Source organism: Impatiens glandulifera, chromosome 5 (genome assembly GCF_907164915.1).
Source record: "Impatiens glandulifera chromosome 5, dImpGla2.1, whole genome shotgun sequence".
Taxonomy (NCBI): domain Eukaryota; kingdom Viridiplantae; phylum Streptophyta; class Magnoliopsida; order Ericales; family Balsaminaceae; genus Impatiens; species Impatiens glandulifera.
Genome location: NC_061866.1, coordinates 46,490,790 through 46,506,913, shown reverse-complemented (window position 1 = coordinate 46,506,913; position 16,124 = coordinate 46,490,790). Strand labels below are relative to the sequence as shown.

The 16,124-nt window shown below is 29.4% G+C and overlaps 1 pseudogene; it reads left to right on the top strand.

Annotated features, from left to right (window-relative positions):
- Positions 1-13,116: 13,116 nt before the first annotated feature.
- On the top strand, positions 13,117-15,727 carry LOC124939508 (annotated as a pseudogene).
- The last annotated feature ends 397 nt before the right edge of the window (positions 15,728-16,124 follow it).

The window sequence follows — 16,124 nt, the reverse complement described above, 5'->3', positions numbered from 1 at the left end:
AAATAAATGATTTGATGATTAAAATAATACTTATGTGATGAAAAACAAAATTATAAAAAAATCCAAAATACACTAATCAAACAAACTTTAATCATGAAATATTATAAAAAATCAGTTTAGAGATAAAATGACTACAAAGTTAAAAACATAATAATATTTTATTTCAAACGTCTATTTCACTTCATTATTGTTAAAATCAACTTGAACAAAAAGACAACATATTCAAATAAACAAAAAATTAAGACTTATGAAACTACAAAGTCATTATCAGTAAAAGAAAAATTAAGCTTAATAGGTTGAATAATTTGGGTATAGAAAATAACTGGTCTTTCAATCTGGCAACTTATTGAGATAAGGTTATTTAAATTAAACATTACATTATTTAAGTAATTTTATTTAATTTGGGTTAATCAAAAACATTCTTGTCAAATTATCCAATTAACTCATGAATTTATTTGAATTTATTAGCCAGAAAACTTAAACAAATCAAGTTCAGAGTTAAAAATAAAATCAGTCAAACAGAATATCGAATTGAAATTACAAGTCTAAGAACATTTATTCATTCTTACATTGAAGAAAATGCAAGAGATTTTTTTAAAATGAAAGTAAAAGATAGAGATTTTTTAGATTTAAGATTAATGATGACAAAAAAAAAAAAATATATATATATATATATATATATATATATATATATATATATATATATAAATATTTTTTTTAAACAAATTCATAGTTTGAAGGACTATTAAAATTTTGATTGGTATAAATTTGACATACTATTTAACATATAAATTTTTTATTTAATTTTTTAAATAATATTTTATATTATTTAAAATTAATTTTTTATATATATAACCCTTTATTTAAATTAATAAAATAAAATAAAAAAGCTTTAAAAAGAGATATGTGAATTTTTTTTAAAAAAAAATTCTTAACACATTAAAAATATTTATTTTATATTAATAAATAATAATATTTTAAATAAACTTTTATACCATCATTTTGATATACTCATCTTTTATTTTAGTTAATATATATTAAAAGTTATAAAAATCGTTTAAACATAACAAAGTATGACATGAAAAAAATATTACTCAATAAGTTATTAAACTCGTAAGTTCTCGAGAAAAACGGTTAACTTCTTCACGGACTCTCCCAGCTTTTCAAAACGAATATTAGAAAACGTCATAATAATAATATTATGAATAATATGCATCGGATGACTACGGTCATTGAAAGTTCGACGATTTCTCTCCAACCAAATAGTTTACCAAAAAATAATTGGGATGTAATTCAAATATTTAAGTTTGTCATTTCAGCCGCATTAATTCAAATTTATCTGCAATTATCCAAAGATTCAGACATCAACCAATGAATCTCCGTAATACTCCACAAAAGACTCAAGATATTAGTTACCATTAACAATGCAAAAATAAGTGAGTTGACGAAGACTAATTGAAGAATCATCCCCCATAATGAATCTAGACTGCTCTCGAAAATATTTTCACATAGAATAAATTCTCCTTCAAATATTACACACAGTTAAATAATTAGACATTTGGTGAACCAACCAATAATGACTCTAATATACTATATTATTTTGATAGAAACGCCTTATTACATAAAACAATATCTCAAATATCTAGACCTTATTAATCTATAAAACATTTAACTTTATTCAAACTAACTAAATGAAAAAACGATGAGTTAGAAGATTTTCATAAAAAATTACACATTATTCTCTACATTTTCATTTCAACACTATTGTAGAGAATCAATAAAAAGACTTTATATATGTAGGCATAGATGACAATACATTCTTAATTCTTAATAAGGATTAACTAATTTATAACTAATTGGAACGACCCTAAGTGATGATGGCAATCTGGTGCTAAAACACATCTCAAATTCCACAATTTGGCAGAGCTTTGATTACCCAGCCCACACATGGTTGCCTGGTGCAAAACTTTTATACAACAAACGCAACGCGCGTTAGATCCTCCTTTCCTAGAAAAACTCTGAGGATCCTTCAACTGGGTTATTTTCATTTGAACTTGATGGAATTAACAATCAATATCAGATGGAATTATTATGATTTATTATAATCAATATTGTATAGAAAAAAAATATTATTTCTTTATAATTTGTGAGGACCGCACGTATATATTATATATAAATGTTCAAAGTCATAAATTATAGAATTCTAGACAAACTCATGGAACCGGGGAAGGCCAGACCTAGATCCTTAAAGTCTTCTTCTTTCGCTCACATAACTTAAACCACCTACTCCTCTTTTAACTACAGTAACAAACCACCCACTGCAAAAAAATTAAAATTCACTATATCGTAATAAAATTCAATCATAATATTTCACACAACAACCACATTTATTTGTTGGTCATCTCTTTGAGTCACAGTTTTTTTGTTATAACATATATAGTTTCTAGTAAAAATCTAAATATATTTGTGTGAATATTTAAAATTTCTAACCAGTTGTAATTGGGTTTCGGATATCCATCGGGTTTCTGGTACTCATATGTTCGAGAATGAGACGAGATCCCATCAAATTCCGGATGGAAATATTAAAATTAAAGTGATGTAACGTCACCAAGTTGATTAGATATTTTCAGAGGAATGTAGCAATCAATTATATTAATTCCTTAGATTTTATCTCAATCAAATATGAGCGAAACGGTAGAATCCTCATATTGATTATTAAAATATTTTAGTTATTTTCTAGCCTATATTTTAAAGTTTTGTAATGTTAGTCTAAAAAGTTTAAAAATAATAATAAAATATCATTCTCACTCAATGTCTTTCTTCAAAATATTCTAATATTTGGTATCAGAGCCTCGAGATTCTAGCAATCTCCAAAGACTTCTACCTATCTTTCCAAATTCATGGCCTCAACGAATATCAACCATCTCATTCTAAAGTTTAATCACGAATACTATGATTTATGGTACGTAAAGATGAAGACTATCTTTCTTTCTCTTAACCAATGGGAGATTGTGTAGAATGGAGTGAATGAGCTAGAGGAAGAAAATGACATCAATAAAGCCGACCTGAATGAACTAAAGTAGTCCTAACAAGCCAACACAAACGTTTTTTCAATCCTCCAAAAGCAGTCACTAAAACAATCTTTCCCAGAATCATGTGTGCCGATACACCCAAAGAGGTATGGGAGATCTTGCCTAGTGAATTTCAAAGAGATGTGAAAGTCAGACCAATTAAGCTCTTATCACTACTCAAAAAATTCAAAAATACAAAAAAAAGAGATAAAGACCCTCATAGAGTTCTCGACCAACAACTTTGATTTAGTCAACCATATGAAATCTCACGACGAAGATATCACAAACCAGAGAATGGTGCAAAAGATTCTCATATGTCTTCCTAAGAAATACGATCACATCGTAGCCGTCACTGAAAAACAAAGAATTTGTCAACACTCACATTCAAAGAAGGGATGTCTTCCTTAAAATCATTTGAGCAACGATTGTCTAAACACTCTGAAAAACCAATAGAGAGTACACTTCAGTTAAAGCTCAATACTAGCAATAACAATTAACAAACGAGATTATAAATCGAGTTCTAATTAGTCAAAAGTTGAAAGATATTCAAGAGGAAGAGATGAACGTAACTCAAAAGGCATTGGAAAAGACGTCACATCAAATTGCAATAACTAAAATAAGACAAACCACTCCAAGAATGACTGTCGGTACAAATGTTAATCTAGATGCAATAAATGTCATCGATTTGATCACCTCACCAAAGATTGTTGAATTGGAAACACTCATCAAGCAAGTTAGGCTGAGGCAAATCAAATAGCCCTAGAGACACAAAAAAATTCTATGTGTGTCACATAACTAGTGACAAAGAGAGAGGAAAATGGTTCTTAGACAGCGAATGTAAAAACCACATGATGCTAAGCTCAGAAATCTAATCTAATCTAATCTTGAAAAAAGTGTCAATGCCCATATTCAATTTGAGAATGGAGAGCAAATGAAATCAAAAGGACTTGGAAGGATCGATATCAAGATGAAGGAATGACCAAACTATATTAACAATGTAATATGTGTGCCAAACTTGAGCTAAAATTTACTCAGCCTCGGATAATTGGTGGATATAGGTATAAACTCTGCTTCGATAACAATGAGCGTATTGTCTTTGATAGACAATATAAGTCAAAGGTGTTCAACAAGATCAAAATGGTCAACTGAAGTTTCGCTCTCAACATCAACAATGTAGATTTAAAAGCTCACAGAATTTCTATCTCGAATTATCGAACAACAACGTTATGGCATCAATGACTTGATCATCTCAACTTCCAAAGTATCAAGGAGTTGTCTGAGAAGAGTATAGTTCAAAGACTTCCTCACATAGAAGAAAAAAGTAACACGTATGTGAATGATGCGCGTTCAGAAAATAACATCGACTTCCCTCTCAAAAGGAGTATCGTGGTGAGCTAAATAAATAGAACATGTCAACACTGACATTTGCGGATCGATGAACTCTCTTTATCATGCTCAAAATAGGTATTTTATTATATTCATATATGATCACACTCGTATGAATTGGGTCTATTTAAAGAGACAAAAGTCCGAAATATTTACAATATTCAAAATGTTTAGGAATCTCGTTGAAAAAGAATGGATGCATCATCAAAATCCTACGAAGTTATAGAGACAAAGAATATAATTCTATAAAGTTTCATAAGTTTGTGAAGACGAAGGAGTAGAACGACAACTAATAGTAAGGTACACTCCTCAACAAAATGGTGTTACTGAGAGGAAAAATCAGACGATCATTGAAATGAAAAATCAATGATTCAAGAGAAAGAGTAAGAGTGAAGCAACATTGTATGTCAAAAGAAAAAGATATCAATATTCTTATAATCACTCTTTATGTTGATGATCTGACTTTTACTGGAAACAAAAAAAGATGATTGAAGAGTTCAAAGATGACATGTCTTAATAGTATGAAATGAGTGATATGTGTCCAATTCGACATTTCTTGGGAATGGAGATCCACCAAGAAGAAGATAAAATATGTATCTTCCAAAAGATGTATGCAGAAAAGATGTTGAAGAAATTCAACATGTTCGGATGTAATACCGTCTCTACACCACTCATTATGGAAGAAAAATTGAAGAAAGAAGATGGAGGAGAAGTAGTAAATGTCACTCATTACTACAGCGTCATCGATAATCTACTATATCTTAAGCAACCCGACCTGATCTCATGTATAATGCAAGCCCACTCTCAAGATTTATGTAGAGTCCGAGCCATTTCCACATCGGTGCAACAAAACGTGTCTTACTCTATGTTCAAGGAACAAATGACCTCGGTATGAGCTTTTAGAAAAGAACAGGCACTTAACCTTGTCGGTTATTGTGATAGTGATCTTGGTGGATCCTTAGACGACATGAAAAACACATTGGGATACTATTTTTTTTTGCTTCAGAGATGTTTTCATGATTGTCCAAGAAACAACAAATTGTTACACAATTATCCGTTTTATGTCTCAGCATCACTAGCCACTTCACAAGCAATATGGCCTCAAAGAATTTTATTTGATCTCAGTCATCATCAAAATGAAGGAGTCATGATGTACTACGACAACAAGTTTGCAATTGTTATGTCTAATAACCCAATTCACCACAACCAAACTCGATATAGCACTCAAACATCATTTTAAAATGATAGAAGATAAAGAAATTCAACTTTAGTTCTATGGATCTAATGAATATGTATCTGACATTCTTACAAAAGCACTTCCAAAGAAAGGTTTCAAGAACTTCGAGTTAAATTTGGAATCCAACACACCATATTAAGGGGAGTATTAAAATTATTGTGATGTAACGTTCACCATAATGATTAGATATTATGAGAGAATTATAATTGTCAATTACATTAATTCTCTAGATTTTATCTTAATCAAATTTGAGCAAAATGATAAAATCTTTATATTGATTCCTAAGACATTCAGTTATTTTCTAAGGCTTTGTATTGTTAAATTAAAAAGTATAAAAACAATAATAAAATAGCATTCTCTCAAATACTCTCATCAAAGTATTCTAACAAAAGACAATTAGTAACTTCTATCATCGAGTTTAGAGTCTGTAGTTAAGTATAGTCGGTATCGTCCATTTGTCATCTATAGTTGTGTAGATGTCAACCATAGAAGAAAAATAACACTTAACACACAAATAATAATGTATGTCATATAAACTAACACTTTTTTTTAAGTATTGGAAAGAATAATTATGGTACATAAATTTGTAACTAATAAAATTTTTATACTAACACATTTTATTCAAAAATATTACTTATTATGATACAAATATTATACTTATTAAATAGATTGAGTTGCAAGATTATTATAAATTTATTACAAAATTAGTTGCAAAATGTAAAATTGTTTAATAAAAAAAATATTATTTAAATTGTAGTGTTCTTATTCAAGGAATATATTGTAAGAAACAACTAAAAGTGAGATTCTTTATATAGATGAGGATGAAAATCCAACTGAAAGAAAGAAAATAGGAAGAATTAGCACACAATTTAATAAGAAAGATTTGTGTCAAATCATTACAGAATAAAATACCTTATACTATTTAAACGATTTTCATTTAATTTGAATTAATGTTTTAAAATTTTAATAATAAATATATATTTCACATCCTAAGAAATTTAGGTTGACTTGGGACCGTGGGCGGGGTACGTAGTCAACTGTAAAAGTTTTCAATATGAGACCTGTCAAATTCACAATAACAAACAAACAAAAAAATATATCTTGACTCTGCCTTGTTTTATCCCCAAATTGGGGATGTGACTAAAATTTAAAATGGTAACTCTTTTTTATTTTATTTTTAATGTTTCTCACATGGATGATCAACCAATTGTTTAAGTAACCAATTGTTTTAGTTTATGCACATTAGTAATTTATTGTTTTATAAGATTAAATTATTAGAAATAGTATAATCTTTGGTAATTCAAGCTGACTAAGTAGATTCTTAAGAGCCTCCGCTACCACCTCCGCAGAAATTCGTTTGGTAGCACGATCACTTCATGTGGATACATTATCGATCTACTCGACAAGATCAAGAGAAAATAAGGGCAGTTGTTAGACGTGGCTCTGCATTTGAGATACATGAAAGTTTCTTTATCTTAGGCATTGTTTCGTAGAAATAATTTAGAGAAAAAAACTGACAATTTGTGATGATTTTGAGTAAGTAGAGATATTTTTTTAATAAAAAAATTTAAAAGGTATTAATATATTAAATAAATAATAACAATAATTTAAAATAAAAAATATTTTAATAATTTGATTAATGAATTAATTGATTTAAAAGAGTGAATTGATGTTTAATTTTTTTTAAGTTATTTGAATAACCCAAAATTGAAAGAAAAAAAAGCTTATAAAGAAAAAGAAAAAAAAAGCTTATAAAGAAAAAATTATAATAACCTCGGAGAACCAGAGTGCTGAGACGTGCATGCGTTGGAAATTAAGTATAAATATCTCAAATTGGAAGAAAACAATAATATGTAATGCATATTTTATATTATTGAGCATATTCACATTATGTTTTAATCCATATTTTATTATTATTCAGCATATTCACATTAGGGCTTTGTTTGTAATTGGGTTATTTATATAATCCGGTTTTTAAATGATTGGGAAAGATTTTGAGTTAGGTATTTTTTTGAAAAATTAATTTAAAGAGTATTAATATATAATGATAAATAAAAAATAATAATTCAAAATAGAGATATATAAGTATTATAAATAATAAATTGAGTGATGTAATAGAAGAAAAAGAAATTGATATGATATATTTTAGTTATAGTTATTTAAATAATGAAAATCAAAGCCTAAAATGAGCTGTTTGAGTCGTGATTTTTAAATATATATTATCTTATAACCAATTTCAAATGAGGCAGGAGGAAATAAAATTGTCTTTATAATCAACTTTATGTCTTGTCTGTCCCTCGTCCAAAAATATTTGTACATCATAATTATTATTATATATTTAATTATTTATATTTTAATATATATTTATACATTATAATTATTATTATTATATATTTATTTTTTAAAAAATTAATGTCAATTCAATATGAACAAAATCATTAAAAAAAATGCAAATATTTGATTAGTTACTAAATACAACGACATTGATTATTTAAAAAATAATAATAAATACATAAATAAAAATATATTCATTAACAAATTACATACCTAACATGTAAAATTTAGTTTTAATAAAATCATGAATTCACATATTTTTCAGAAAAAACATTTTGTATCGTTATAATAACTAGTATGTAATCCGTGTATTTGCACGACTAATGATATAAAAAATTGAAAAATATTTAACATTTTATATATATTAGTTAGTTAAAAGTTAGAACTTATATTATTAAAACGTCATGCATTTATCAAATTTGGTGTTGAATTTTAAAATATAAAGTCTTATCAGCCTAGTTGGTTAAAGAGTTGTACTTGTTTTGTTAGGTTGCAAATTTGAAACATACCTATAACAATTTTTATTTTATTTTTAACCGTTTTAAGTTTATGGGCAGGTCAACCCACAATCCGACTCAAGTATCCATTTATTCTCATATATATATATATATATATATATATGATATATCCAAATTAACCACATATGGATATATATAGATATATTTAAATTATTATTTTACAAATTTAATTATTGATATTTTAATATATATTTATACATTTAAATTATTTAGTGATAACTCATTATTATTTTTTTGTCGTTATATATAGAGATAATGTTGGTGTAGAGTAAATGTGTTGAAAGAAAAAAAAAAATAATGAGTTATCACTAAATAATTTAAATGTGTAAATATATATATATTAAAATATCAATAATTAAATTTGTAAAATAATAATTTAAATATAATATTAAATGTTTAAAAAGACGTACAATCCAAACATATATAATAAAGAACCCAAGTATTTAACTAATTAGTTAATGTGATTTTCTTATTCATTAGGAATATTCATGTCAAATGGAATCATCATCTTTGTAATGAATGTGAATGTGTTACATGAATATGTGGGCAAAATATTGAAAGAAGCTTTTTTAACTATAAGTCTATAAGTAGGTGTTTTTTCTTCTTCACGCGTTTAATATTGTTTTAATCCATAGACCAAAATAATACTATGGGCTCAAAAACCACTTTACATTTAAATCATTAAAATGTAATAAAATAAACTTGAAAAGTAATGAAGTCCTTGTTTTCAGCTTCTTTATAATCATTCTCTTATTTTTTCACACATTCAAACTTAACCTTTAATAAATTAATATAATAAAATAAGAATCATTTAAATATATTTATTTAACATGACATAAATTATTTTTATAAAAGACAATCAAATGAAACAAACAAAGACTGCAGACTAAAATATCAAAAGATTAAGTGCACGGAAATATTTATGAAGGGCGAATCAATTTTCAAACTGATTTTACGGGACTGAAAGATAGCATCGTAATAATGAAAAATAAAATCATTCAAAAACGATTTCTTTCAAACTATATAGTAGACCAAAAGATACATGGACAATAACTCAACGATTTAGGTCCGCCTCGATCCAAACCTCCCAACAATAATTACTGAGAGACTCATATATCATTTATCAATGTTGAATTAAAATTAAACTTAATCTCCATAACTATTTATTCATTTATTTTTCCATTGATTAACGTCAACTATCTATTTGTTTAGATGGTTGTAATTTTATGGGATATTGATTATCATATTTTAGTCTATTTTATTTTACAGTGGACTAAAATGTATATTTTTATCTGTTTTCTTTTTTCATTATAAATGTTTTTAATTATAGTTGTTTTTAAAGATGCAAATATATCAATTCTTTCTCAAATTAATGGGAGCAAATTTGTTGTCTTATAAGCCATGCCCATATATATACCACACTTTAAAACTGAAAAAATTACACATCTAATATAAATGTGGAACTGAAATTCACAATTATAAAATAAAGTAAGTTTTGAAGTATAGTACACTACTTAATATGAGATAGTAAAATTTTCCCAAAATTAATAAATACAAATTATATTAAATCTATGTTATTATTAGCTCACCTTATTCATGAATAGTATAATATTTATAATAATTTAAAATTATTATATGATTTTAATATAACATAAAATATATTAATTTAAATAAAAAATAAAAAAAAAACAAATTAAATCAATTAGAGCAACCATACATTATTGGGCTTTTATATATTTTTCCCCGAATCAATACAAATAACTTCTTGCTTTGTATTTTGTTTTAAATATATAGAGAGAGAGGGAGAAAGTATAAAATATGATGATAAGATAAATGATAAATTCTAAATAATGATATTAGTAGCAAATTGGTATTTAATGTAAATATTTTTCTTGTTGAGTTCACTAAATTTAAATTTAGAGATTTTTTTTTTTAAATGAAGTAATAAAATTGGATTTAATTTTTGAGAGTTTTTTTTTATTATTTTAAAAAAATAGAGATTCATTTCTTTCTTTCTATCATATTCTCTATTAGTCTTATTGTAGTGTATAAACTTGTACTATACTTTTAATAAAAAAAAAATATATTGTAGAACCACAACTCCTTGAAGTTATTTTGCACTTAGAAGAAGTACAAAAATGAATAAATAAAATTTGATTCTTCGTGGACAAGTTCCTTAAGAAAATAAATTTGTTTTCATTATTAAACGACCCAATGCAATTTTGATGAGTATTTATAGTAAATAAAATAGTAATTATAAATTATAATAAATAAAATTTAATATTGAACTATTGAGATTACGTGTATATGAAATCCAATAGTCTTTAGAGATACTCAAAAGTTTTGAGAGATGAGTGTTGATATTAATCCATAATCATTTAAGATTATGATATTGTAATATTTAATACTTTCTCACAAATGAAACTGGGTGAAACAGAGTGAGTGTGTTAAGTAGTCAGACAAAATGATTTGAATCAAGTTCTTTAATGATGATGTTAACTAGCAATAAATATGTATTTGATGACGAGAAATTCTAGACAAACCGAATGATGATGTGAGACAAATTAAGAGTCCAGGATGGTCATCGACTTTTCATTTGATCAGTCGATAATGATTTTATTGACTTTTACATTTGGTAATAATTTTCTTGACTTTATAATCGACATCGAATTTAACGGTCAGCATCGATTTATTTTATAATAAGTAATAATTTTTTTGATTTTTACCATTGGCTGGCATCGACTTTTACGGCTTTGTTTGGATTGAGCTTTTTAAAAAAACATAGAGAGGGAAAAAAATAATGATTGGTGATGATTTTAAGGAGGTGTTGATTATTTTTAGTAAAAAGACTTAAATGATATTGATATATATGAATAAAATAAAAAATAATAATTTAAAATATAGGGTATTTTAGTATTTTGGTTAATGAAATGAGTGATGTGATTGATTAGAAAATTGATTTTGGATGAGTTATTTAAAAAATCCAAAGAGAACAAGGCCTACAAGCATACGTTTCATGCTTGTTTGAGTAATAGCTATGAGATTTCCCAATATCATGCTAAGAATAGCTAGGATTTCCAGAAGAAGATGCCATCAATTATTTTTAATTGAAAAAATAATTGGAAAATAAAACAGCAAGTACAAAAATGAGTAATAACCCCCAGTAGAGACTGGTACGATTTAATTCAACATTTTGTTCGTTTGGGTTTGATTGTGTCATATCTCTATAATTCGGATTAGGTTTATCGTTGGATGAACTGCATTGCTGATATTGATCCTAAAAAAGAAACGATTTTACAATTTTAACACAGTAATGATTCTATCGACTTATATTTCAGCATCGACTTTTACAGCCCGTGATGATTTTCTCGACTTTTAACCGTCGACATCAACTTTAACAGTCGACATCAACTTTTACAATTGATAATGATTTTCTCGACTTGTATAGTCGGTAATAATTTAACATTGAAGTTGTGCTCAACTTTTGTGGTCGAACACATTAGTATGCAATGATGGAAGATGGTCGGATTTATGAGATTTCAAAATGAGTGGTAGTAAAAATAATAGAAAATAGTGATGGAGGAGAGGAAGGATAAGTGTAGAGAAGATTGATAGACATATAGAATTGATAGGTAACAATATGTAAACAACACTAACTTTGTGGTTGAGACAAGAACAATGTTGATGGGATATGAAATTGTAGAAAGACATCTATCTCAATCAAATAATAGAATTAAGACCCGAGCAAAAAGATTGAGTTTAGATATCAAGTTAAAATAAATAAAATAAAAAATATTTAGAATATGATAATTAATTGATAAATTATAAACTTTAACACTTTGTAGATTGATATTTACATATAAGTAAAAAAAAAGTAGTAAATGAAATGTTCCAACCAATAATATTAGGTTTCCCATAATAATAATAATAATAATAATAATAATAATAAATTAGTAAATAATGAAATGTTCCAACCAATAATATTAGGTTTCCCATTATTGGAAAGAAAACAACAATAATAATAATATGTTTTAATCCATATTTTATTATTATTCAGCATATTCACATTAAAAGTGTGCTGAGTCGTGGTTTTTAAATATATATATAATATATTATTATATATACCAATTTCAAATAAGGAAGGGGGAAAATGAAATTGCCTTCATAATCAACTTTATGTCTTGTCCACCGTCCAACAAAAATATTTGTAGAGATACATTCACATTTTATTTTGCAGAGATGAAGTCATCATGTGACACTTTAAATATCACACCATTTATTTTTAATGAATTAGATTGGAACCTTTTAGGTTTAGCAAACAGTAAAAACTAATTAGAAAAAAGTTATATAATCAATCAAAGAGCCCATTACTGATAATGAATAGGGAATACTCATGACTAGTTGTGATAATTAATTAAGACTTTTTATGTAACTATTTATACACGACCCCATATGATCATCATGATAGTCCCGCATTCATATTCATAGGTTTAATTTCTTGGCAAACATCTCCTTCCTTCCTTCCTTCTTCCTTCTGCCGCCGCACATGCATTTGCATGCATGCGTAGATATGATTAGAAAGAACCACATGAACTTCTCTGATCTCTTTATTGTTTTCTTGATCCTCTGCCTATCCTTGACCCATCAATGTCGTCTTTCCGATGGAGCTGTTCCTCCTAACACCATCTCTGCAAATCAAACGCTTTCCGGAGACCAAACCATTGTGTCGGCAGGTGGGATCTTCGCACTTGGCTTCTTCAAACCAAGCGAGGAATCCAACAAAAACTACATAGGAATATGGTACAACAGTCTCCCTGGCAATCAAACTGTGGTTTGGGTAGCAAATAGAGATAAACCCATCTACGATAGGTATTCCTCCCAACTCTTATTCTTAGACGGTAATTTGGTGCTGCTTCTCAACGAATCTCATCAAACGCCTATTTGGTCCACCAACATCTCATCTTCTTCATCGTCTCCAGTTGGACCAGTTCGGGCGATCCTAGGTGATGATGGTAATTTCGTGCTAAAGGACATGTCAAATTCGACAGTTTGGCAGAGCTTTCATTACCCTGTCCACACATGTTTGCCTGGCGCAAAGCTTTCATATAACAAACGCACTAAAACTCACAGGACCCTCACTTCATGGAAAAACTCGGAAGACCCTTCCGTTGGGTTATTTTCATTTCAACTGGATCAATATAATAATCAATACCTTATGCAGCGGAATGGATCCGAGCAGTACTGGACTAGTGGCCCCTGGAATGGGAAGATCTTCAGCTTGGTGCCCGAGATGAGGCTCAGCTTCCTCTTCAACTTCAGCTATGTTAACAATGAGAACGAGAGTTACTTCACGTTTAACATGTACAATCCTAAGACTATTTCTCGAGCATTTATGGATGTAACCGGGCAATTCAGGGTCGTCAGTTGGGTGGATGGTGTTGGATGGAATTTATTCTGGAACCAGCCAAGAACACAGTGTGAGGTTTATGATTTATGTGGAAGAAATGGCGCCTGCAATGAAATAACTCAGCAATTTTGCAATTGTTTGGAGGGTTTCCATCCCAACTCACAGCATGATTGGGATCTTAATGATTTTTCAGGTGGCTGTGTTAGAAATATCGATTTGCAATGCCAAAATATTAATAATAAACGTCCAGACGGGTTCAAGCTGTTCACCAACATGAGATTGCCCGGAAATCCAAAGTCTCTTCCCAACCAAAGGGATGTTAAGACATGTGCATCTTCCTGCCTCAATGACTGCTCCTGCTCTGCTTATTCATACGACAACAAAGTATGTTCGGTTTGGAATGCAGAGTTGTTCAATCTACAACAGCTCGATCAAAACGACGGTAATGGCAAGAGTATTTATATCAGACTTGCTGCCGAAGAATTTGCTAGTAGCAAGAGAAGCGCCAAAAAGACTATCGGTGTCGTTATAGGTTCGGTTGGTGCTGTAATTGTCTTCGGCATCGTTATCCTCCTTATACTGAGGAGGAAAAAGAGGTCGAATGTGGAAGGTTTTTTGGTTGCTTTCATGTACCGGGACTTGCAACGGGCCACCAAAAACTTCTCGGAGAAACTAGGAGGTGGGGGTTTTGGTTCTGTTTTCAAAGGGACGTTGCCTGATTCAACGTTGATCGCGGTTAAGAGGCTCGATAGTATCAGCCAAGGAGAGAAGCAATTCAGGACGGAAGTGAGCACGATTGGGAACGTTCAACATGTTAACCTTGTCCGTCTTCACGGGTTCTGCTCCCAAGGAATCAAGAAGTTGCTCGTTTACGAGTACATGCAAAACGGCTCCCTGGATTCCATTCTTTTCCGTCAAAACGATTCAAAATGTATTTTGGACTGGAAAACCAGGTACCAAATTGCCATTGGAATAGCTCGGGGCTTGGCTTACCTACACGAGAAGTGTCGCGACTGCATCGTCCACTGCGATATAAAACCCGAAAACATCCTTCTAGATTCCGGGTTTTGTCCTAAGGTGGCAGATTTCGGCCTGGCGAAGCTCATGGGTCGAGATTTCAGCCGGGTGCTGACGAGTATGAGAGGTACTATAGGGTATCTTGCTCCGGAATGGATATCGGGAGTAGCTATAACGGCAAAAGCGGATGTTTATAGCTACGGGATGCTGCTATTCGAGTTGATATCAGGACGAAGGAACTCTGGAGATGGGAGAATGAAGTACTTCCCCATTTGGGCTGCCAGTTTGGCCGTAGAAGGGGGAGATATTATGAGTCTATTGGATGCTAGACTGGATAGGGAAAGTGCCGAACCTGAGGAGGTGATGAGAATTTGTAGGGTGGCTTGCTGGTGCATACAAGACTGGGAAGGGCATAGACCTACAATGGGTCAAGTGATTCAGGTCCTTGAAGGGGTTATAGACGTGGAACAACATCCGGTTCCACGGGTTCTCCAAAACATGGTTGAAGACGATGAAAGCTTAGTTTTCTTCGAAGAAGAGCGAAGAAATATCTTCTTCGTCCTCTTCAAATAAAACCTCACAGACTCAAAGCATTTCTTCATCCGCGAGCTCTTCCAAGGCATGAACTCTCTTCTTTGTTACATGATTGTAAACCCTAAACGGGATGAAAACCCATAAAATAAACACTTACAAGTATTTCTCTCTAAAACTTTGAATTCTTGCTATTTTTAAATGGCAGAATATTTTCAATTTCTTCTATTTTGGTTTCCATTATTGTTAGTAAAATAAAATAAATCTCTTTTCTCTTTTAATGGAAATGGATAAAAAGAATACCGAGAATTCTATATCCATGTGTATTTCCCGATGGATCAGGTATGGATACTTCAAAGCAAAAAAAAATTAAGTAAAATTCAGTTAAATTATGTTATTTTCACAACAAACACACTTACTTATTTGAGTAATAAAAAATAAAAAATGTTTGGTGGATATTTAAAATTTCTAACTAGTTGTAATTACGTTTCAGGAATATATATCGATCGAGTTTCAGATACTCACGAGTACGAGAATGAGATGAGCTAACATATCTCATCGAGTTCTAGGATAGAGTAATATGTTTAGAGAAAAATAGTTAAGTACCAGCTATTTAATCATTT